This window comes from Aphelocoma coerulescens, chromosome 1A (assembly GCF_041296385.1).
Source record: "Aphelocoma coerulescens isolate FSJ_1873_10779 chromosome 1A, UR_Acoe_1.0, whole genome shotgun sequence".
Taxonomy (NCBI): Eukaryota; Metazoa; Chordata; class Aves; order Passeriformes; family Corvidae; genus Aphelocoma; species Aphelocoma coerulescens.
In genome coordinates this window covers 15,708,121-15,733,280 of record NC_091014.1, presented here as the reverse complement: position 1 = coordinate 15,733,280, position 25,160 = coordinate 15,708,121, and the positions used below count along the sequence as shown (strand labels likewise).

At 41.1% G+C, this 25,160-nt stretch overlaps 1 long non-coding RNA gene across 1 annotated transcript in view; it reads right to left on the bottom strand.

The window, feature by feature from the left end:
- Positions 1–5,067: 5,067 nt before the first annotated feature.
- LOC138098528 (uncharacterized) overlaps positions 5,068–25,160 on the bottom strand; it is a 32,572-nt gene continuing 12,479 nt past the window's right edge. Inside the window, exons 2-4 of the long non-coding RNA XR_011146626.1 lie at positions 8,211–8,314; positions 7,963–8,030; positions 5,068–5,742 (exon numbers count right to left, since the gene is read on the bottom strand). This is a non-coding gene — a long non-coding RNA (uncharacterized lncRNA). The remainder of the gene's footprint in view (positions 5,743–7,962; positions 8,031–8,210; positions 8,315–25,160) is intronic.

Here is a 25,160-nt window from a genome sequence, read left to right as displayed (position 1 = left end):
TGTCTGTCTGCCAAACAGAAACCTCCTCAAGTGCTGCAGGTAAGCCCAGAGTAACAACAGGCTATCCCTCAGTCAGTTCAGATTTCTGGAATCAGTGTAATGCTCTCTTCCAGCACCCACCTAGCATCTGGTGTACATGGAAGATGTATAGAAGAAGAAGAGACCCATCAAACCTCCTTCATTCTATTGCTCACTTAACAAATTTGATTTATGAGAGTCCATTTCCCTAAAAGGTGGGCAGTACTTCTAAACCAAATCCTTCTACAGATTATATAAGACCAGAACATCAGTTGTCTATCATTTAATGAAAAATAAATCAGAAAGGCTTTCAAGCTTACTTATGACTACACGCTATTCTCCATCCCTGGAAAAGTAGCAGCTGACCTGGCATGAAATCACTACTTTATAAACTTTCACCTCATCAATGCAAAATATTTCCATCAAATTAAAGTTCCAAGAAGTGGAAGCCATATGCTGTAAGCAGCAGGTTAAAAGCTGGCTTTGCTGTCAGCCCTGACACTGCATTGCCTCAGAGCAGAACACTGTACAGAAGTGCTTTTTCCGAGTTTGCAAATGAAACTGCAAACAAACCAGGAAGAATCCAGTTGCTGACTCATTAAGTTGGTCAACCCTTTGGATCTGACAGACTATGAATCTGTTAAAATTTGTTTGGTGGGATTTTTTTCTGAGAGGACTGTACCATGAGGGATGGGCAACTTTGAGAAGGAAATTGGGCCACATTAATTCCCTGTGCAACGGCAAAATACGCTCAGAGTGCCTGAAGTTGTCTGACACAGGCCAGGCATGTGGAAGTTGAAAATCAGCAGTTTCCATGTCTGGGAAAGAGGATGTAGCTGCAGCACGCTGCCATTTGTATTTGCTTCCTTGCTTATTTCTTTCTGTATCTGTTTTTCAGAAGTCCTATATCCACCCATGTAGATGGATAGGGTTTTCTAAATCTATTTTGTTCTGCTGTATATTAAAATCTGCTACATTTTAAAATTGATCTTCTGTGAAATTTTCTAGAGCTTCCTCTAGAAATTTTCGCAATTCCCTGATGAGCAGCATACTGGCCAGGGTGATAATATTAAATATAACATTAAACGCTCTTGAAAATTGCATTAATAGTGATTTTTGACCCCTTCAAAGCATTTGATATGTGGATGTGCTAATCCCTTGGGATGGTTAAGACTATCAGTAGGAAGTGTTGAACGGTCACTAATACCCATCACAAAGTAATGCCACTGACTTTTAAAAGGCATCTGTAAGTTCAGTGAGGACTTTGCTTGCAATATGACATTAATAACACATGGCCCTGGACATAACTAGGAGGCACTTCCGATGGTGCTCTGGGTGGAAGAATGGGAGTTAAACACAAAGGATCTCTTTCTAGCAGCTTTCCAAGGTACCAGGCTATACTAGTGATGGAAAATTTCTGCACCTGCTTCTCTCTACAGCTGCAAATTACATGCCTAAATAAGGCAGATTTGAGCCCATCCCATTTTTTGCTTGCATCAAAAGGCAGGCATTCAGAGGCTTCCCTCAGGTGCCCTCAGTGGTGCACAGTGCTTGGCAATGAGGAGGAGCAGCTGCGCTGCCAGGCACAGTTGCAGAGGCTGTGCCATCAGGGACACAGAGACTTTGTGGTGTGCTGCACACAGCTGGAGTGTGGCCATGGATGGATACACAATATTTAGAAAAGGCAGGTGGAAAAGAGCTGGAGGTATCCTGCTTTACATTAAGGAGCTCCTTGATAAATGCAGTGCCCCATAGCAAACTGGAGACAAGACCTGCTGAGAGTTGCTGGGTCAAGCTCACAGCAAGGAGCAACTGGGGGATGTCGTCGTCGATGAGTACTACAGACTGCATGTTATGAGGAGGCCAGGGACTGAAGCCTGTGATGTGGAGCCCTAGTCCTCACTGGGGATTTCAGCCACCTGGTTGCCTGCTGGAAGGGCAGCACAGCACTGGGCAGGCAATCCAGGACGTTATTAGAGTGCAATGGTAACATTTTCCAAACACAAGAGCAGGGCAGTCATGATTGACTCCTTCATGCTGGCTTGGTTTTGTGCTGAGAAGCAAGGAAGATGTGGGGGTGAGAGGGGTCACAGAGCACTGCTCAGGCTGTGGGTGCGTTGTCACAGGCTGCAGCAGCCGTGAGGCGACAGATGTAGCAGAGCTAGGAAGGTGAGCCACGGAGCTGAGCCTCTGGATGAGCAGATTGACTTATTCAGGAAATAGCCTGTGGGAAGCAGCTGTGAAGGGGGAAAGTCCCCAGAAGAGCTAATTGATTTTTAAAGAGAGCTTGCTGAGAGTTCATGCATTAACTACACCACTGCGCAGGAGCACAGGAAGCTTCAGCTGACAGCCCATGGGCTGGGCAAGGACCATCCAGGCAAACTACAATACGGGCAGGGAATATGCAGGAAGCAGAAACAAAGAGCACTGCTTAGGCACTGAGAAGTAAAATCAGAGAATTTACAGCCCAGCTGGAACTAAAATTAGTGAGGAACATAAAGGGTAGTAAGGTAAAAAGAGATAGCCACAGGTATAATGTGGGTCCACAGGTGGATGCGAGAGACAACACAGTGAAGGTTGAAGTAATCAGCAGCTTTTTTCACACTAGTTGGCACACGTGAATTGTACTGTCTGGTCTTTGCACATATCAGCACAGGTTGGGAACAGAAGGGCAGTGGGGAAGAAGCAGTTAGGGAGCACTGAGACATCTCATGTGCATTCAAAACTATGGGTCAGGTGGTGGTCACTCAAGTGCATCAATATTGCTGGCCAATGTCATGGCAAGGTCCCCGTCTATCATCCACAGAAAATCATGGCAAGCAGGAGAGGACCCTGCTGACTGCAAGAAGGTTAATTTTACATTTCTTTTTAAAGGCAAGAGAGGATACAGGGAACTGTAGGGCAGCCTGAGTGATTCCTGAACAGGTCATTCCTTGTTACTCCTGGGACATTTACCTGAGGGAGTGCAGGGGTGCCCTGGATAACATGACAGCTTTGCCCTCTGTGCAAATGGTGTTTGTTCATCACCAAGTGCACACGTGGCACGAGTAGTGCTGGGACCACACTGGAGGACTGTGTGAGACAGAAAGCCACAACTGGTGTGGCCATGTTCATGCTGCCTGCTGGGAGTGGTCCCGGGAGCAACCCATCCCCAGCCACTCCCAGGCTTTGTCTCAGGTCCTGTTGGTTGCTCCAAAACAGAGGCTGAAGTAAGCTAAAATTTTGCACTTACCCCTTTTATGGATCAGCACTCAACTTCGCTCACTAGTGCTACTTTATTTAGCAGAGCAGAAGAGTCTCTCTGCTGACCATGTAGGCAGCTGTAGCTCCTGCCTCAAACACTTCTGCTTACATGCTTAAAGCAGATGCTGTGAATACCCACCTCGATGTAGGCAACTGGGCATGCTGCCTGTGCTAAGCATTTACTACAGAAAACAATGTCCCTGAGTGGTGCAGTTTCACATGTAATACAGACATAAATGTGAGGTCTTGGCTTACAGAAAGCAACATACGGTATTGTCAATAGAGACTAAAGCAATATGCACTTTATGTATAATGTGTTAATATAAAATATAGAGGTAAAAAAGGATGGTGCAGTATTCAGTCTCCTCTACAACATTAACAATGCAGTTTAGGATACGTGGAGCTTCTAGCTCTGACAGTAACACATGTAGGTGACTCTAGGTGAACACCTAACACAGAAATGGCAGGTACCTACTGTTAATCAATAGTAGAGGTATCCTCAATATGTCCTAGGGGAGCACAGCCGAACACCTCACAGGGATGTTTGTGTACATGTTTGGGGAAGGTAACAGGATACATAAGGACTGCATATTGAGTTGTGCGGTAACACTGGTATTTTTTACAAGACTGTGAGAATGTTAGATACATTAGGAAAGTGTGAAAAGTTTGGCTACACTGAAATGTGTGTGCTCACTCTCAACACTGAAGACTATTAAACTTACATTTTTGTTGCAAATCTGCAGCTGTATGCTAATCTTTGTGATAACTTCGATTTCAGATGGAAACACGTAATAAGCAGGAAGTTAAGTGGTCTGTATTTTTCTAATGGTAAATGGGTGGACTTTAAGTGAACAAGAACTATTCAAGGAACACAGTTTGGTGAATATATTTACAACTGTTATCAAAGATACAGTTCTGTGAATAATGGAGTGGTTATTTCTTAGGACCAATAGCAAATGAAGAAGAGTCATAATTGTATTGCCATTTGTCTTATATTCATCTCTCCAAAACTGGCAATTAGAGAAGTTTACATTGATAGCACTATTGTAGATAACATAATGTAAGAGTGAGAGAGGAAAAAAACCAAAAAGAAACAGAAGAGGTTAAAAATGGCAGAGGAAAAAAAAAATCTTTGAAGTACAGTAGGTAGAAGTCAGAATCAAAAATAACCAAATAGGCCTATGGGCTTTTGGAAACTTTAAAGTAGTGAAGATGGAAAAAAAGAGAGAGATGGGGAAAAGACATGGTGAATAAACAGGTGGAAATCTAAGTTTTAGACACTGTTTCCAGCTGGGTTGGGTTAGATCAAGAGAATCAATCAACAAGCAGCAGCTCCTGAGGCAAAAAAGTCTGAACATCAATGGTATTTGAAGAAAAAGAAGAGAAGTAAATAAGCAATTGTTTGTGGCACAATCCCTCCCTCTACTCCCTCTTGCTGTTGGGATTGACATTGCTTTAAAAGCCCAACAGCGTGTGTTTGTAATCTGATGGTGGAGCTGTGTATCAAAGAGCTTCCAGGCTGGTATTTGTTAAGAAAACTTCTGCAGAAGCACAGGACAGACCTTCTCTAGGTTTCTTTGCAGAGACACGCAATCCAGATGGGTGTTTTTCAGATCTGTGTCCAAGTGTCAACCCTACATCCAGGCCTACAGGGGATTTTCCAGTAGGATGTGTCCCAAGCCTTTATGGGAGTTGGGCGCTTTGTGAGGCACGATACAGCTGGTTTTTGCTCTCTAGAGTTGTACCCCAGCCCTGTCTTTCTATGAGGCAGGGACAAGGGAATGGAACCTTCTACTTGGAATCTTTTTTCTCTAAACATCACCAGCCTTCACCAACTCAGATAATAGCTTGCCTCAGAAACAGCATTTATTAGTGCCCTGCCAGCTTGAGAGTTCAACCCATGCCTGAAGGCTACAATTGCTGGAGGATACAGGCTGGCCCAGCACCCACATGCCTTCTTCTTGGAGCCAATGCAGAGCACATGGGAGCAGATCAACTATCCCAGTGGCCATTTGTAGGTAAAGACTTGCATGCTCTTGCACCAACCCTCAATGTGGGTGCAAGGTTCAGAGCCCATTGTAGACAGGTAGCCCACCTGGCCTGTTCACATGATGCAAGTCCCTCCATCCTTGGCCTCCTACCTGCCTTTTCCAGCCCTCCCCTGCTGCTGGAAGAGGGTAGGGGACCACCAAACCAGGCTTGGGTTTCTGCAGCCATTGTCATTGGACACAGAGATGAAGCCAGGATGGGCTTGTTTCTCATGAAGACAGCTGCGAACTGGGCTCTGACTCCTCTACAGGGATCAGCCTCCTCATGAGAAATGGCTTCCCTCAGCTGCAGCTTCCTTCCAGCCAGATGCACTTTGGTCCCCACAGACTGGGCTGCCCGCTGCTCTCCACACAGAAATGACCTCTCCAACAATGCCATTCCTCCTGTTCCTCCAAGAGGCACATTTTGCACAAACCAGTGTGCTGACAAATTCTGTTTGAACAGGAAATATTACTTCAGCATCACAATGATCTTTCCCTTTTCCCTAATAAGCTCGCTGTGTATATTACATTGTGTTTTGGGGCCAGCAGAGCCTCAAAACACTGTTAGGTTTTTGAGCAAATAGCAATATTAAAAAACAGATCCTGGTCTGAAAATTTATCATTTAAACAAAAACAGAGATAGGGAAAGTGGAGTTTGCAGTTATGTTAGCTAAACTGTCCTTCTTATTCCCCACCAGGGAAATAGAAGGGAAAGTAGATAGGCTGTGGGATGGATTATTTTTTACAGGCATGCTGATTCCTCAAATTCATTCATGAAAAATGATCAGGGAAGAGAGGCACAGCACTGAAGCACTGCAAAGTACACTGGAACTTTCTGTAGTACTAATGCATCAGTGCCTGTCATTTGAAATTTCTGCATCAGTTATTTGGGAGTTACATGAATGGACAAAAAGGTCATGTTTAGTCATCAAATTCTCATAATTGATTTGGGTAATAGGGTTCATCAACAGACATCAAAGAAAGTATCTGAGACCTAGGATAAGAGAGGAGATGAGAGGATCCCCATGGATGTGGGAAATCTTCAAAAAAAACAATTACTAATGAAAGGAAATAAACCTTTTAAAGTAGACCACTGATTTGTTGTATGGGAGAGAACTTCAAATGAGTGATGTTCTTTCCTCACAGGTATTACGTTGTCTGTGGCCATCAAAGCTGCCGCTGTCAGTCTCTTCCTGACTGTGATCCTCAGAACACCACTCATTAGATTCAAAGATGTTTGGGACTGGTGCCCTGGGGTGGGACCTGACACTATCCCCTATTACACTGGGTGTCCAGCTGGAACTCTTCTGGGGATGATTCTAGGTGCTGAGATGCCTGTGTGGGTACACTGCCCTCTAGGAATCTCTGTTCCCCCTCCCTTTCTGATGCAACATTAAGAACCAATATCCTGTTCTAGCTTTATTTTCTAATTGGTCACCATGGTGTGTTGGACCATTGATTTATGGTCTCTTCATTGACGAAAGGGATGAACTCTCCATTCTAGAGAGACTTTGACCCACCCCTTGAGAAAACAAAGGAATTTATGAAAAGCACCAAAGCAGATCTGTTGCTCAGGAGCAGTACAAATGCCTACTTGAGGGCACACTTCCTGAACTAGGGTATACTCACACCAGCTTCGTCTTCTGAGCAGCTGAGAATCTCTCACCAGTCTCTGTTAAAATCTTTTTTCTCAACCATTTTTCCCTCCTAAAAGATTTTGTCTCTTTTTTAAAATCTCAAAACAGACAGCTGATTGGCCTGAAGTTGTGTCAGGGGAGGTTTAGGTTGGATATTAGAAAATGGTTCTTCCCCCAGAGAGTGATTGGGCACTGGAACAGCTCCCCAGGGCAGCGGTCACAGCACCAGCCTGACAGAGCTTTACCTGAACAAAATGATACAGGCCAAATATAAACTTAACTATCCCCCAGCATCCTATGCTAGTAAAACAAACACAAAAGGGTGCCAACCAAAAGGTTTTATTAGCTGAGTTCGAGGAACTGTGTTCTAAGAGGTTTTGAATGTGTAAACTGCTATAGATCCTATGTGTTGACTCCACTACTTTCAAGGCTTGAAAAACAGCAACACCAGTTTGAAGAAAAGTGGTTAGGAAGTTTTGACTGTGAGAGGTAACATCTTTCTGACTAATAATGTTGACACTAAAGTATTACTAATCCTCAACAACATTTTCCTTCTTGAATCATGTAAGAATGTGGTGTTACAGCTGCTATTTTGATATCAACATCTGCCATATGGAGATTCTGACTTTAAAAAGAAAACTAACCTAGTGTATGCCAGATACTGGCATGAATGGAAAAGCATTAAAAGCTGATTTAAAATTACAATATATGAAGAAAAAGTGTCAGGTGATGTAATTAACTAAAAAAAAAAGCCATGAAATTCTGACATTTTAAGCATAATGAATTCATAATGCAAAGCCCCACGACCTTCAATTCAAGTTACACAAGCCATGTGCAGGTGTGGTGGGTAAACTGAGCATTTTTAGTTTCAGAACACACAGACAAATGCCAGAGGAGGCAATTCTGCTCTTTTAGGCTCCCTTGCACTGAGCAGTCAAAGGAATTTTAAAATGGATAAAACACAGTAATTTTTTAGAAAGCTGCCTAATCTCATTTTAAGTCCCTAGACAGTGCATGCATGTCAGAAAATTTACCTCACATATGGAAATCTTCATCTACTAGATTGCAGTTTCCAGCTGGAAATTTTACCTGCAAGCTTTGTCTAAAACACAGAGAAATTGCAGTGAGACTCAAGATAGTGCCCAAGGGCAGTCAGACAACAGACTTAGAGCCTACTTCTAAGTCTGGCTTGGCTTTGGGGGTTAGAAGGAAGTGCTACACCTATAATCTATACCCTTTTCCTTAAAGAAGACCCCTACCACAGCGTATCATTTTCCTTTACCTCGTGCAGTACAGCTGTTGTGGTTGGCAGGCTGGGAACCAGGGATGCTGAGCTCTTGTGTGAATCGCAGCATTCCTATGCAGTTGCTAAAATTATCATAAGGACTGAAAGGAAGAGAATGGAAATAGCAATTAACAGCTTACAGTTCCCCAAATGCCGATCAGAATTCTGTGCAACGCAGAACACTCCTGAAGCCCAGTGCATTTCCCTTGCTGGACATCAAAACCCTGTTACAAACTGAAGAATTAGGAGGGTTCCTGAAAGAAAAGGCAGCAACACCCCTTAGAACTTAAATCTATTGCTGGTACTGATCTTCCCATTTTCACTCCTCTTCCTCCACCTTCCTTAATAAATGCTTTAAAGCATTCAGTGTTTGAACATACAAAGCATTACATTTATACTGAAGTCACTAGGATTATCTTCTTTACAGCCAGAACTGCGGCAAAGGCTCTGTGGAAGCAAGCTTTCAGACACCGGAGAACATTACCCACAGGATGCCAACAAAAGCACCTTCATGGTACATAAACCCTCCTCCTAACCTCCTAAAGGAGACTTCACAGTGTGTTCATAAAGGAGAGATCTGGCTCTTGCAGACAATAGGGATCTATTTCAAATCATAGGACTTCTGTGTGATGACCTGCTGTTTCAATCTCTTCTGTAGAAGGTAATTTCTAACTCACTACTTTGAAGCACGTTTATCAAACAACTCAAACAAGGTGATTTCACAGAGGAACACCCTCTGTCTGGTTTGCATTCTCTCCAGCTATTCAGAGCTAGCACTTTGCTGAACTTACAGTTTACACGCTTTGTAATCTTGTTCAGCTTCTTTCAGGCAGCTATTAGTGACAATTAGTCCTTGTCAGCCTCAGGCAAAAACCCAACACCTGCTATGCATCCAGATGCTTCCTTGTGCCTTCATAGGCATTTCTACCTTCCGCATGGGGCTGACAGACACCAATACTGTTCACATCACGTAGCTACAAAAATACCTCAGGAAATAAAATAGGCTTTCAAGTAATATGTTTGCAAGGAACAAAGAGAAAAGCCATGTTTCTTCTCCCATTTTCAAATTAATATTTTTCTTCAAGGGAGAAAAGTATTGATAGGAAAACTTTGTGAGCATTGCTTGCTCTTAAGTATGCCCGCCAAGATGTGGATTGTGTATTCCACCCCAAAATCATACACTGCCTCCTAAGTGCCTCACCTTCTGAACATTTGGAGCACAGAGAAATAGAGGCAATAAGGTGCAAGTGCCTTATGTCCCAGCCTCCTGGAAACCCAGGAAGACTTCTGGTGAGAGGAAGGGAGGGCCTGAAGGTCTTATAGGAGCCAGTGGCTGATCCCCTATGGGCAAATGTCCTGTGGAGACATTGTTGATGACACATGAAGTACATCAGCCAGGCATCTTCAGCCCAGGGCTTCAGGGCCTGGGTCTCCCACTGGATTCTCCTATATGCTTCTCCTTTGCAATACACCTTCCAAGACCCAGTACTGCCTGGTCTTTTGCCATTTGCTGTATTAATAGGATCATTTCTGTGGAAGGGACCCTGTGAAAGCAAAGGCTGGTTTGATGGGGGGTTGGAAATGTCTGTGCAAAGAAGTGTATATTCTAGCTTTGCAGTAATATAGCTCTAGGACTTAGATGTTTTTCAGAATAAAATATCCATAGTTATTTGTGGATAAATGGTAATGAAAATCTTGCAGCAGTGACTGAGTATCTTTAGGTTTCAGTTTCTGATCACGTAAACTATTTCAGCCTTACTAGTTGCTTCTCAAAATCTGACAATTTCAAAAGCAATTGATATTAAAGTGAATTTCTAATGTAGAAAACAGCCCATGATGCAAAGGAATTAAACATTTCATGAAAGAAAAATGTGGAAATCAAAATAAATGGTGGGATTTGATGTACAGTCAAATATTCATTGCCAGAAATAAGAAATTCCCTCCCTACCCAGCAGTGTGAACAACCACCAGGCAAGAGCCACCACAAGCAGGATTCTGGGGAGTCTTTCCTTGCACCCCTGTGACTTTGCCAACATAATCCATGGGGAACCATTATGGTCATCAACCCCCTCTTGGGAAACGGTGGTCAGCCTCTGATTGGCAGGGGTAAATCCTATTTGTGACTTTCCGAAAGGAGCATGAATTCATATGCTGGAGTCAGGGCATTCCAGGGGTCTTTGCTTATTTCACTTCTGGGGAGTGCCATAAAGACATGGCCTCAAGATCAGGAAGATGCCAAAGGACAGGGGTTTGCACATTGCAGCACTGAACAGCTGATGATGCAGTTTGTCTTCTGAACACACAAGGGCAGTAAAGCAAGATGTGGGGCACCATTCTGCCTCCATGCAAAACCTTGCTGAGCTCTCATCTCAAGCACAATTTGCAGCCCCACTCTCCACACATCAGGAAGGAAATAGCAGAGAGAGGGAAGAAGTACAGAAGGGCAACCAGAATGATGAAAGGGAGAGATCAGATGCTTTGCAAGGAGAACTAAAAATGCTGAGAGGGCATACAAGCAAAGCTTACAAAATCATGAAGCAGAGGAAAAGTAACATGCATAAGTTTTTCCACCAAATCCTTCAAGTATCAGAACTATAGATCACTCACTGAAAATGGAAGGGGATCAATTTAAAATGTATAAACCATTTTTTTCCCCCCATGGGTTATAGTGAACTTATGGAATCTGTTGCCATAGGAAGCTCTAGAGGCAAAAGGTTCAAGCAGGTGTAAACAGAAGAAACAGACCAGGACTTCCCCCTCCAGCATCCCTCACACAATGAATGTAGATAGTAGAGGTGTATAAGTAGAATGGATGGTAGAAAGCAGCTAGATTTGTGTGTTCTCCTTAAACAGCATTTTCAATTTTCACCATCAGAGATTGGTCTGGCACCACAGGGCATATCTTGAACTCTGGGAAACACAATGAAATTTGCAACAGGCTTCAACTGATTCCTACACAGCATCCAATAACAGCACTTGTTTTACAAAACTTTACTTTTTGGTTTCTTTAGTACCTGAGAAAATACTGTATTAGGGCAGAGAGCAAGTCCTCAAAAAGTTGTTTGTGGCTTTCTTACGCTCAACAGTTTTTGAAGTTATTACACCAAGAAAGTTCATCTCTATAAGAAGAAAAACAGACTCAGATATCTGACATTCAGGGTTGCCTACTCTGCTCAAGACAAATCAATGGTGGAAGGCATGTTAATCCCATTGTGAACTATACAGTAGCAACATCACCCCAAATCCACTATCTGGCATTGCCCTCTCCTCATCTCAGTTTGCTGCATCAGTTTCTCTTTCACCTCTTTTTTTTTAAGGAAGTGGCTACATGATCTTTCAACCAAGTCTGCTCCTTTGGAACTGTAAGTAAAGACTTAGAGACAAAGTGAACCTTATGTTCTCAGTCCTATGCCATGCAATTGTTAGTTCTTTCATCATCCAGCAGGGGTTCATTTGGTTTTATTTTTTGCTATTTTAAAATTATTTCTCTTACTCTGGTTTTTAGTAGTTGTTTCTCCTTTTCCAGCCGTGGTAGACACAGGTCCCAGGTGTGTCAATCTCAAATAACTAGACTGTCTGTACCACTACAGAAACTCCTTCACTTTGTCCTTTCCTTCTGATCCTGCTGTGATGCTTTTTCATAGCCCTCTCCCAGGTACATGTCTCCCTGGATGAACCACAGGATGGTCAGAAGTTTCTATTAGTATTCCAGGTCTGATGCTCATTTGCCTCAGCAGTGATTAGCTTAGCCTAATGCAACCATATTTGCAAGTTTATAAGGACAGCTCGCACTCTGATGCATTTCCTTTGTGCCCAGAGACTTGCCTGGCTTTTTGACTGAATGTAGACTAAGTGAAATATGTTTGTAAACAATGTAGTATATTATAAGTGTATTTTATATTGAACTGAATTTATATTTTACTCACATACTGTGATGTTTATCAAACACTAACTTTTATAAATATCATAAAATACACATGACATAAAAGGTAATAAAAAGAGAGACAAAGGAAAATTAATCTCTCAAATAAAATTTAAAGACACAGAATGCAGATCCCTAATTCAATCTCATTATTTATTTCAAACTGCCCAAGAGGTCCACCCAAATTGCCTAGATTATTAGTCATCACTGAAAAAGTTGTTTTCTGTTGGTACTTTGGTGGCCACATCGGCAAACCCAGCTTTGGAGTGAACATTAATAATCATTGTGAAAGCAAGAGATCTTATTCATTCTCAGAGCTACCTGGAACTGTAGAGATTAAATACAGTATTTACTAAAGAAGTATGTTTTTATTTTCTTTAAGCTGTGTGTCAGAAAAAAAGTTTAATTCTACTGTTGACTTGCCTCATTAGAACATTATTAAAATTTCATAGTAGGTGAAGCAAGAAATGGACCCAAGTCCTGACAGAGCAATGCTTGGTGTTATGGGCAGTCTAGTTCTCAATAATTGGAGCCCCATGTGCTTTCCATACTATGAAACCAACCCAGTAAATGATACAACTTTGGCAAGACTTTTTTGGTAATAACATTCTCTTAATCCAATTATTTTACATTTAAACACTGCAATACTATTTGTCAGATGTTAGGAACTGGCTATCAGAAAGGCTTTATTTTAGGCTTTACTTTAATCACATGACATTTAAGAATAGCAGACATGAACTAGTAACTTAAAGCAAGGGAAATTGCCATGCAGGATAGCAAACCCTTTTTAAAAAGCTAGCTGCCTAGTGAGAGAGTGATCAGCTTTTCAGAAGTTTACATTAAAATGACAAACTTAAGAAACCCAAAAACCAGAACATTACCTACTTTAATGCACAGTCATAGCCTGAGCTAGTTTAAGTGCTCAGGAATTATACTTCCATCTCATTCCAGGTCAATAAATGGAAAAAAAAAAATCATTTTCTAATCAAGACTGCAAGATTATTCAATATCAGGTTTCACACTTCTGGTATACCAACTGATGTGGGTAACATTTAGCCTAAGATAGCTCTTAGATTTTCTCTTGCTGTTGTTTAATAGGTTTTCTTCTCCCACTGACAGATATTTTAGATTACTTTAATTTTAAGCCTTTGAAGTATGCTATTAAGAAATAAGTCTGAGAGCAGCACTAGCAAAGAAAAGCTATGACAAAGTTATTGTACGCATTAATGGAAATTGGTCTAAGGTCACACCTTATTTTTGTGCTCTTGTGCCTCTCAATGGAGTGGTTTAGGAACACTGAAAGTAGCAAAACTGAAAGAAAAGAAAAGAATAGGGAATATGAAATGCAGGTCATGGTAGGATAGTTCATCTGGGCTTTTTTCTCACCTTCATAACTACTCCAGCCATTTTTCTGCCAGCTCTCCATCTATTACAGAACAGATATAATTCACCAAGAGAAAAAGGGCTGTATGCTGCCTGTTAAGATGGAAGAAAAGACACAAGATCCATGCTTGCATGGCTGTAAATCACAGGGCTTTGATAGGAACTGTACAAGTCCTATCAAAACCTAGCTAGAAACCATCTGCGTAGGAAAGGAAACAGGAGGAAGAAAGAAATGAAAAAACTAGAACCTAAATTTCAGTGGTCTCAATTACATTTTTTGTTTTAATATTTCCTCTTGTATGTCCAGTCAAGCATATTTTGTAATACAAGAACAGAATTCTAAAATTGGGTGTTTTCTTTCTACAGTAAGAGGGTGACAATAAGAATATTGAATATCTAACTGGATTGTTCAAGGTAACTTGTACATCAGCAAAAGAAATTTTGTGTAATTAATATGAGGAATAACAACAGCTGCACTCCATATTCTAGCAATACAATTCATTTAGCAAATTTACAATCTGTTGATAACACCTGAACCTAACAGCAATGACCAAAAATCCAAGTGGCTATTAATGATTTGAATCTGACCTGGCAAGAATAGTACTTACATAGCATGCAAGTGACTATTAGTTAAATCATGCAATCCAAATATTACCTGACAGAAATCATGTATTTCAGAATACATTGTGTTAATGCATGGTAAGCATCTTGCTGTTCTGTGTCCAACAAGTCCTGTGCAAAAGTACAGGCTTCAATATCTGAGGTCTTGTATCGTATGCCACTGAAGCTCCATTAGTTTATGAACTTTGAATACCCCTGAACTAGACCTTAAATTAAGCAAAACACCTCGAATGGAAAAGTCTAGCTTTCCTTTTAGTACTTAATCCATCAATCTCTCCATGAAAAACTTAAAATTTTCACAAGTACTGGAGTCTTTCACAATAAAAGGTTGATCCTTCTCTTTATTTCCATTCACTTAATCAAAAGTCATGCCTGGGAACGGATTCACCAGAAACATTTCAAGTGGCAATAGGAGCCAGAAAAAGTCCTGAACAAATGCAAATAGGGGTGAGTGTAATGAAGCAGATACCCAAATTTAGGAATTTTATCATTATATCTGCTTGGGTTGCTTTTATAGTGTCAGCAGTCAACCACAATTCAAACAGAAAGACTGTAAAGACATTTAGAGTCGTGACAGCTTCAGATTCAACAGATACAGGAATTCAATGTCTGTTTGAGATATATGGTCCCAATTTCAGCTGTGATTGTTGATGCAGATAAGACTATTGCAAGCCATCTTAAAAAAATTATGTCCAAGTAGATTTCAAAATATCTCAGTTCACTCACCCAAACTGAACAATATCCTCTATGCAAATAGTGCAATTAGTAATGATGATGCTTTCATCAGCTCATTGCTAAGGCAGCATACTTCTGTGCTCTACATCACATTACAATCTGCCTTTTAACCCTACATTAAGAAGACTCTTAAGTTTTCTTCACTGTCCCGGTGAAGCCAGATTAACAAACAAAGCCTTGCTTTTCAGACAGTCAGCTCTTCTATCCATGATAAATATGTTGTTTCATTACAGATTATTTTGGCAAGTAAAGGAATCCTCCTTTGACATACACGGCCCTAAACACTAACATCAGACAGAAACGGCTCAGAGACAAAGGCTCTTAATGTGCCATCTCTGGAGTAACCTGAAAAGTAGATGCTTTGTCTTCTCGCTGTGCTTCCAGGATTGAGTAATTCTGCTCAATTTTGAGCTCCTTTCAAAGACTAGGAGGGACTCAGTGCCTCACAAAGGTAGAAAAAGAGATATCATTCAAAGGTGAAGGCTTAAATTCCCATTCTTTATCTCCCTACATAAGCAATGTTTTATCACAGCAACATAGCAACCCTACCTTCTAGGTGGGCACAATGCTTCTTCAGCAGCAAGGAGAATCACAGGCTCTGAAAACAGGTTGCCTGCTTTAGTGCCACAAGCACAGTCCTTGCACTGCACAAACTGTCCAAGTGGTCTGTGAGACCACTTTAATACTGAGCTGAAATACAGGGAAAGTCAATCTTCATTCCGTGCATACTTCCAGCACCATGTGCTACATCACTTGACAGCTGGTACCGCACTCATTAGTGTGATCTACTATTGTCCTAATGAGTCCACTGGCTTGTCAAGAGCCCTGGATTCTCTGTTATCTCAAGCATAAAATAATTGTGTGCTTTCTAAAAACTGCTCTCTCAAGAGCACAGGAAAGTAGAAAAGCACGGTTCAAGATGATTAATTCACAGTGAAAATGTTTGAGAAGTACATCTAATTACCTAGACATTCTGAATTTATACCTACAAGGAGATAAAACCATAGTCAACACTTCCAGGAAGCAAAAACTTTTACAGGTTTTTGAGGGTTTTTATCTCCTTCTAGTGGATTTCAACTGCCAAAACATCCCAGTTTCCCAAAGCTGGCTAGTTCCCTCACACTGTCAGCCAAAGTACCCAATGCAATGCCAGTTTTTTTGATCAAGCTCAAGAATAGTTCAGCTGACACATATCAAGACTTTCACCAGCTTTAAGCCCACAATGTTACTTCACTAAAACAGAATTTTGCATCAGTCTAAAAGCAGTTACTGATGGCTTTTGGCAACAGCGTGATTTTAACATGAGCAAAGTCAGTAACTACCTGTCCCCTAGCTTGACACAGAACAAGTGGAACTTCTCAACCTAAATTTGCCATTATGCTTCAACTATGTCATAGAAATTTTTAGTATACTTCATAGAATCAAATCTTGGGTTGGAAATTGTTGCTGTTGTACCCGGTACGGCAAAAAAAGCGGCATACTCCAGTCCAGGAAGGGAATGGAATTATTTATTAATTTCCAAACTCGTTTATATAACCTGTTTCACTTGAATGGCATAAGGTTATTAGTCCTTTGACCATCCACCTCTTAGAATGATTGGTTAAACCCTACAACACCCCTTTCAAAATATTTCTCCAGTCAGTAACATAACAAGATGCATAACAAGCTTGCAGGTGCAAGATAAAAGTATTACTTTACAAAAACCTCTCACTGTTTACAGCTAGCATGCATGTGAAAGCAAGGCTTTCACATGGATGCTGGCAGAAAGCTGGAAAATTTCTCTGCATCAAGCTTTCAGCATCCACAGGAAATTACCTTAAAGGTATCTAGTTCCAGCCCCTCTGCTGTGGACAGGGACACTTTTCACTAGACCAGGTTGCTCAGAGCTCTATTGAGCCTGGCCTTGAATAGTTCCGGGGATGGGGCATCCACAGCTTCTCTGGGCAACCTGCTCCAGTGCCTCACCATGCTCACAGTAAAGAATTTCTTCCTAATATCTAATCTAAACCTACTCTCAGTTTGAACCATTCCCCCTCGCCCTGTCACTACATGCCCTTGTAAAAAAGTCCCTCTCCATCTTTCTTGTAGGCTCCCTTCAGGTACTGGGAGGCTGCAATTAGGTCATCCCTAAACCTTCTCTTCTCTTTTCAAGGCTATATAAATATTATGTTTATATATATTATGGTAAATATTAATATTATTCTATTACAAAAGTACTACTTAGCATTTATATGTCTTTGCTATAGTAAAATTTTACTTTACAAAGGAATTCAGAGTTCAGGAAGAATAATGTAAAATAAAATAGGCTAGAAGAATTCCCTCTCTGATTTATTGGCATACAAAGCTTAGGCTCTAACCACAATTAGCTAGCTAATATCCTTTAGAGTATACATTTGTTTTGAAAATATAAGATAAACAGAAAATAATTACACATGCTGATGGGTAATTTCAAACAGTCTCATCATGAAAATTCACAGGTTTATCCAGCTCTCCTAGTTGTCTTGTCTGGCTCTAATAAACCAAAGATGTAACTGTTCTCCCCAGCAACAGTACCACAAACAAGTACTCTAAAATCTGTTTATATAAGAGAGAGAGATTAAAAGGAAAAGGGAATAGTTCTTAAGGGAAAGCTTTCCAATCATTTTCCAGTTAAAATCCTAGCCTTGAAACAGTTCAGAACTTAGATAATGAGAACACTAATGCAAGCTGTTAATTACTTTTTATTTCTGTGAAAATTGCAAGATATTTTGAGTGTAATTGGTACAGCTCCTCTACAGTATTACACCAAAGGCACTAGGAGGAGCTCTAAATGTTCCCCAAAAGAGACTAATTTCCACCTAATAGCTATTAACCAGTTTATTGGGTTTGTTAATGCAGATTTTGCATAAAAAGTTCAAAATACATCCATAGCACAGAGATGCAACTTAACTACTAGAGCTAAAAAGGACCTCTTACAGAACAAACATTTCTTGTTACTGTGGTCTTTCTCTGTACATATTTATTTTTCTCTATGTCTCTTAACACTGTTCATCCTGTACACATGCATTATGTGTTCCCTTCACAAGCTGAATGGTGATGGCTTCAGGTGACTTGGCCTCCTAGGCTAGTAACACATGCCTGAGTGGATATATAATAACGTACTTATATACAAACTTTTTTTGGTTTGGAAGAACACTGTGCTGTCCAGAGGTAAAAGGCAACACTTTATAGAAACCTGGTTTTAAATAGGCATTTAAATAATGCCTTTAGCTCATTAGACACACATATTTAAGTTGGATATGGTTAGGTACCAAGAACTGCATTACAGTTACCTTAGGTTACATCTACATGACCACAAACGTCTCCCCAGGTCGCAGTTTCCTCCTTGCAGCCCAAAGAGCACCATACAAACCACATGTGCCCTGTCACATCCACTCTGCAATTTCCATGCTCACTATCTATTCTATGATCTTAGGTGTCTTCTTACCTGGGCACTTCCTTCATACAGTACATGCACCGTGTGTGCCATTTGCCTGCTCATGGCACAGAAACAAACACCTTAAGGACGGCTCCTACCTTTGTGCAGCACTCTCTGCAATGATATCTGCTCTCACTGATCTTACTCACTGATCATTTACTCCTTGTACTCCTGCCAGTCTCTGATGTCTTCTCCTCCCAGTTTGTGGGTCTGGCTTTTTCCTGCAGGTGGGATCACAAGAATTGCTCCACAGATCCTGCGTTTTACTCCAGGTTAAGGACCTGAGCTGCCCATTCAGGTGTATGGGACTGCTGTGGCAGGCCAGCTCACCTGAGACATCACCATTCTGTTTCTGATAGGAGTGACTAATACATACACACAGGATGAACAACAGTGGAACCACATCTTTCTGGATATCAAGGAGCCTAACATTTGCTATTTAGCACTAACACACCTCTCAGGACACTATACTGCCCTCCAGAGCTGTGCCATCACTAACTCATAAAAGAGAGTTAGAGAGAGCAACCTGTGCATGTCCACAATGAACAAGTTTGGTGGGGAAGACTGAATAGTGTGAATGTTGGTTTCCCAATATATATATATATATAACATAAGGTTGGTCAGGCCCTACCAGCCAGGGGCCCCTCAGCTGCATTGGGGCCAACAACAAGAACTAAATCCCATTTGTTATCTCCCATGAGGTTACTATCAAGAAATCAATTGCAAAGGCTCCATCACCCTTGGAAGGCTGCTGAGAAAGATGAACACAGCAGCTGCACTTGTGACATCAAGGTCATTGAGAATTCCTCTCTTTGCCAGAAAGGCAAAGCCAAGATCCTTTTCCCAGGCACAGACACACCAGCCTACCCAAGGTTCAAATACCACCTTAGGGCTTGGCAGACACTGTATGTTTCCTTCTAACATAATCAGACAAGCACTCACTGATGCACTTCCACTAGCCTTGACCACCTTAACACCTTGACCAGTGTGTGCATTTGTCAACTGACCACATGATGGCAAACCTTAAGGGGCTGGATGAATACCAACAGGTCCAATCCCAGGAGAGTCTGCTTCCCCAAATATGCAAAAGTTCTGCAGTAGTCCCCGGGATAGTTTCCTAAAGGAAATTATTACAATTTCAAATTGAAAGGTCAGTGCCATGAAGACAAGAGCCATTTGCACACAACTCTGCTGCTTTCAGCATTAGTTGTCACAAGGAGAAATAACCAGTTTCAGATGCCCAGCTCCAGATATAATTTGTTGAAGATTAAAAACTCTGCAGCTGGCATTAGTAACAGTCTGGCAGCCATGGAAGCTGTAGAGAATCCTGGCAGTCCTGAGGAGATGATATTTCTGCCTACATTCAGAGGCAGAAGACATTGCTATACAGATATGTGGTTAAGGAAACTGAATTTTAAAGACAGCCTAGGCAGGCTGAGAGATCAGTGAGGCCAACATCTACCCATGCAGTTTGAACAGGGCATTCCAGACAACAACTCTAATTCTGAAAAAGAATCTCCTCTCCAGTTGTTGTAGCATCCATTATTGGAATTTACAGGACAGATCAAATCACCTCTACCTCAAAAGATGGGCTCTAAGACGTTCCATCCTGCATTGAAGAGAAGCCTATAACGGCAATGAAATGCCAACATCAGTGCCTGAAATGGCTGTATCCTTCTTGGTGTATCCATTCAAAAGCCCAAGATATAAATATTTTATTTCTTGGGTCCAGCTGATGATCACTAAATGCTACTCGCATAACAGTGCAGCTTTTCTGCATTCTACCTTCATCTTGGTGTCAGGTAATTCACCTCTGTATCTACCTTCAGTATCCAGAAGGAATCTTCTAATGAGTAAGTGACTTGGATATTTTGTCCAATTCTGTGTTATCTCTATGTTTTTCTAATTCTAGCCTCTGCTTTGGCTGGATAAGGCTGTAGAGAGACCATGGCTTCTTCTTCCACTAGCTTGAGCATCTTTGTCAAGCTCAACATTCCCAAAAATAAAGCTGCTTACATGCCACCTTGTCATACATCAAGGCAGCATTCTCCTCCTCCTTCACTACAAATCCTTAAAGTAGTTAATCTGGTGAATGTCTACAAATTCAAGCTTAACTATATTCAGTAGACACTACCCAAGCTACACTCCTCCAATAATCCTGAAAATATATGCGCAGGAGAAGTTAGTCCTTTAAGGCAAGTAAGCCTTTCCCTACATCCCTTGGAGTCAGTGGATATACTCCAATTCTTACAGCCTACTGATTTCACTCTTGTAGATCTGTGTTTGCAGCTTCTGGAAGAACAAGGCCATTATCAAAGTCAGGAGTTAGCACAGTCAGTGGGTGATGCAAATTTTTATTTTGTCAGCTGAACTGTCATCTGTGGTAGCACAAGGTAAAGCTGAGAAAGCAGAGAAGCAATACTTCTCTAAAGAAATATTGCAGATGTATTGGATGCTTGTGACACTGAGCAAGAGCTGGAGGAAGGCAGTTAGAATAACTTTGTGGTGTCAGAGCTGTCACACAAAACTGAATTTCAGGTAAGGGAACTTAGGAATGGGAAAGATAAAGTGAGCTGTTTGTGGGCAGGTCAAACAGAATAACACTCAGAATAGCAACAGTATGAAATTGTATAAAATGACAGCCTTTGCCTCCATCTGTCCAAACAGATTTCTCTGTTGAGTTAGGTTTTGGCAGGGCATAAGGATTAAAGGTCTTGGACAGGGACTCCAGTATTAAAACCTTTTCTCTTAAGTCCAGAGCTGCACTTGAAGTCTGTTGATGAGCAGAAGAGGGTAGCTGTTCCCTCCAGAGTGTCATTGTGCTGTCCTTCGAAGCCAAAACTTGCTGCAGCTGGCAGTAACACAATTCATGCATAAAAGTCAAGCTAAAAAGGCCAGTTGAATGAGTTTTCTGTATTGACTACCCATGACTCTAGCTGCTGAACTACTGATGGTTTTGATGCTATTTATTAACTTCAGTAGTGGTTTTAGCATAAGCATCACACTTACTAACTCCAGTTGAAGTCATTTCAACCTGTTACGTATCAGTAATTTTCAACCACTAGCAATAATCTTCCACTTCTTAGACTTGCTTCAGTGTTGCTTGTTTCCTGCTTCAACTTACAAGACAGAGCTGCTTCTAGACTTCCCTTTCAGATATTGGATGGCCCAAATATCATGGAGATCTTCCTGGGGATGGATGATGAACCTGAGGGAACTGGCTGATGCCATTGTAAAGCTACTCTATAATCCTTGATTCACCACCAAAATTGGGAGGAGTGCCTGAAGACTAGAAGAAAGCAAATGTAATGCGATCTTCAAGAAAGAGGACCCAGGGGACTACAGGCTAGTGAGACTCAGCTTGATCCCTTGGAAGCTGATGGAGTAGCTAATCCTGGAAACCATTTCTAAGCACATGAAAGACAAGAATCATACAGAAGAGTCAGCATGGATTCACCAAATGCAAGTCATGCTTAACAAACTTAACAACCTTCTGTGATGAAATGACTGTCCTGGTAAAAAAGGGGACAGCAGTGGATATTTAATAAGGCTTTCCAACACTGTCTGCCACAAGAGTCTCACAGGGAAGGTGCTGAAGTATAGGCTGGATGAGCAGACAGGGAGATGGACCAAAAACTGGCTGAATGGCCAGGCTCAGAGGGTCGTGATCAGTGGCATGAAGTCCAGCTGGAAGCCAGTAACTGGCAATGTACCCCAGGGGTCAATATTAGGTTTAATCCTGTTTACCACCTTCATTAGGTGGTGGTGCATGCTCAGCCAGTTCGCAGATGACACAAAACTGAGAGTAGGGGCCAGAGAGCCATGCTGCTATCCCAAGGGAGCTCAACAGGCTGGAGAAACAGGCCTACAGGAACCCCACAAGGTTGAATAAGAAGTGCAAAGTCCTGCAGCTGGAGAACAACCCCATGCACCAGGATATCAGAGACCACCCAACTAAGAAAGCAGCTTTCAGAAAATGACCAGAAAGGAGTGTATAAAGGGGACAGAGTCAGAGTCTTTTCAGATGTGCCCATTGACAGGACCAGAGGCAAGGGTCACAAACTGAAACATGGATGATGTTGTTTGAACATCAGGAAGCACTTCTGCACTATAAAGATGACGGAGCACTGGCACAGGTTGCCCGGAGAGGTGCTGGAATTTCCCTCCTTGGATACAGGGTCATAGCGCTAGGCAACCATTTCTAAGTGGCCCTGCTTGAAAAGGATGGATGGATCAGAAAACTTCCAGAAGTTCCTCCCAATCTCAACCATTTTGTGATATTTATTGCTTCCCCGTGAGCTTCACTGAGCCATTGGGACTTTTTCTCACTGTTGTGATACCTTTCATTTCTTCAGCTGCACTGACATTCTGGGACAAATTTCTCCCCGGTACTTGCACAGTAGAGCCCGGGGTGTCAGATTACAGAGCCACACAAAGGATTAAGAACAGACCTGCCAGACGGTAAGGTTTGATCTGAGCAGTGCAAGCTTCAGCACTGCTTCCAGGACTCATCATCTCGGAGACTTTCTGAGTCAGAAGTGAAGCTTTGTACTTAATAGTCATTGACATTTTTTTCTTCAATGAATTATCCAAGTGGTTTTGTAACACATATAAATCTTTAGCTTCCACAATGTCCTGTGATGACCAGTTCCATAGCTGAATAGCATGTTATGATGAATTATATTTTGCTCCCTACCGTGGGCTAGGTGGCTTTGACACCCAGTAACTCTTGCACAGAATGAGGGTGGAAGAAGTTCCCTATACAGTTTGTGCCATTCACAGCTTTACATGCACATAAACCAGTTCTCTCTTTGAGACCAAAGAGCCTGGATGAGGATTCAGCAAACTGTCCCCCATGCAGGAATCATTTGATTCCTTGATCACAAAATCAGCCACATATTAGATAGAATGTTTCCAGTTTTACTATATTCTTTTTGAGATAACGACAAATTATAAAATGTTCAAGATGTCAGTACACCACAGATTTATACAGCAATATATCCATTTAGTGCTGAACAGTTCAAGAAAGAAGAGCATGAGCAGAGGATGTTGCTGAGAGAGGATGATGTTAATTGCATCTAAGCTTCACAATGGAGCATGATGGCTTTAGAGCTGTGAATAAGCCTGGGAAATGCAGCATTTCTACACTAGGCAGTGAAAAGGATTCTTAGGACAGAAACAGCAGCTGCAAAGACAGGAACAAGTAGCATCGACGGGATTTAATTATTCATGAGGTAAGTCATAGCCGCAGTGTTGATGTTCAAGACCATAGAAACAAAAGTTATAGCTGAAACATGCAATGACTTTTCAACTGTGTGTACAATAAAACACAAACATAAAAAGACCAAGTGAATTTTTGGTGGTCTGTGTAGAAAAAAAAATTGTTGCAGTCCTTTTTCATCAGCAAATATATCAAACAAGATACCAAGAAACTTTGTTTCTCAGTTACATACTTTCCTAAACAAGAAGGCAGAAAGGCTTCAGATTTTTTGTGAAGACATTTATAAAACATCCCTGACTCTACCAGAGCACACAGGCATATCCCACTTACAAAAATGCTGGCTTACTTTGGTCTGTAGCAGTATTATGTTTGCTTAAAATTTGGCAACCACTCAAATTTGGTTATTCTAACTCCAGAAGAACAGCTCTTGTCACAAAATTCACACATTCCTTTTATTTTCAGACTGCAACCTTCATCTGCTTTATGCTTCCACTGTTTGCCAGAGCAATTGAAGCCTGTAAAATATCATGTCAGCGTGGAATGGCAGCAGTCACTAGATTTTCATGGTAACTATCTCCAAAACAAGTTCATATTATTCAAAAATGTATTCATCAGCAGACCTGTCATCAAATATATGGTGCATGAAGCTCTTGAAAATAAACAATTATTTTAATTTGCTGAAGATAGTTCAACATATTCATGTGGCAATATCACAAAGCAATACTCTGATTATTTTCAGCAGCTTCTGCAAGCAATGTGCACACAGAGCATTTTTGCCCTAATAAACACTTTCAGGTCTAACACAAGAAGTAGAATAGAAAATGAAGATCTCAGAACCATGCTTAAAATAAAACCTCAGGTTCACCTCTGATGTTTACAGAGGAAGTGAAAAAACTATGCAAGATTGAACAATAAATACAAAGCTAAACACAGAGATTATTGCAGCAATTGTAGTGAGGCTGATGAATGAGGATGAATTGCATGAACTTTTTGTTAACCCTCTCAGCACTAAGAGGATAATATGGATATGCTAACATGGCACATTTAAGTCTCATCTGTGAATTTTTCAATTAGCAAAATAAAAGGAAGGAACAGTAATAATTTTGGCATCAAAAACCAGATTACGTATTTTCTTTTAATTCCTAAAGAAAAGCAAACTGACAGAAACAATGATAACATCAAATCACTGTCATCATAGATATTCTATTAAACTCTTCTTGCAGCCCTAACCTTGAAAAACCTTATATTTGAATATTGATTATATTACCTTTTTTTTTTGGTGATACTGACCAAATTTAGTATTTATATGATTGTTACAGAGATTTGGACAATCTAGACTGTTAGTCCATAGCCCACCAGTCATGCATACAAGTGGTGCTCTGCTAAGTTTCATTTTCAGCAAAGGAATCTTTTGTACATTGGTTTCATCTTAGCAAGTTAGAGCATATTTTTTTTCTGTGATTTCTGACTTCATAAAGAGCAAATAGTGCCTGACTAACCTAGTGGCCTTCTACAATGGAATGACTGGATCAGTGGACAAGGGAAAAGCAACTTATGTATCTACCTTGACTTCTGAAAGGCCTTTGACACAGGAAAATGATCGATATT